The sequence below is a fragment of the Penaeus monodon genome, chromosome 27, assembly GCF_015228065.2.
Source record: "Penaeus monodon isolate SGIC_2016 chromosome 27, NSTDA_Pmon_1, whole genome shotgun sequence".
NCBI classification, from domain to species: domain Eukaryota; kingdom Metazoa; phylum Arthropoda; class Malacostraca; order Decapoda; family Penaeidae; genus Penaeus; species Penaeus monodon.
Window position 1 is genome coordinate 34,970,019 of NC_051412.1, and position 748 is coordinate 34,970,766.

The window sequence follows — 748 nt, forward strand, 5'->3', positions numbered from 1 at the left end:
AAATCTACCTTCAAATACACCTATTACTGATAACTAACTGCAGCAAAAATCCTATACAAGTTTGACATCTGGGTCATATGGAAGAATACACTTCCTATGATGACCCATTTCGTGATGACACTTATAATAAAGAATTACAAAGACCTAATACTATAACAAATAGGCATTTACTCATTGTCTTGAGCATTAATTCGATTAATTCGTCCCACAAAAGACATTTACAAAAATATGAAGGGTTAAAGAAGTAAAACATACTCAAGTCCAGAACAATAAAACATACAAAACAGAACCAGACACTGATAAACAACAATGACACCTTGATATTATATCCAAAAACCAATCATAAAAATTCACTGAAAGTTAAATAAAAGTCCGGTAAATTCAAGAACACTGATAGAAAAAAAATAGTGATGGAACTTCAATTTGCCCGGAAAACGTACCTGAATCTCCCCCTTTTTCTCCTTCATTACAACACCGAATATCATAAAACAAGAACGCCAACCAAAACACAACGAATATCTCCTCGCCCTCACCACAGAGCTCCATCTAGCCACAGGATAAGGTCATGAGGGTTAATTTCCCCTTGGAGAAGGAGGTCGAGGAGAGTTGCTGCCTTTTTTAAATCATTTTCAAAACATTGGAACAAGGAAGTCGAGATGCGCAGAGAAGGAAAGCGGGTCTGTCGCTTTCTCACGCCTATTTAGGATCCATATTTTGCTCTTTGTAAGCTACTATGTGTTTATGGGTC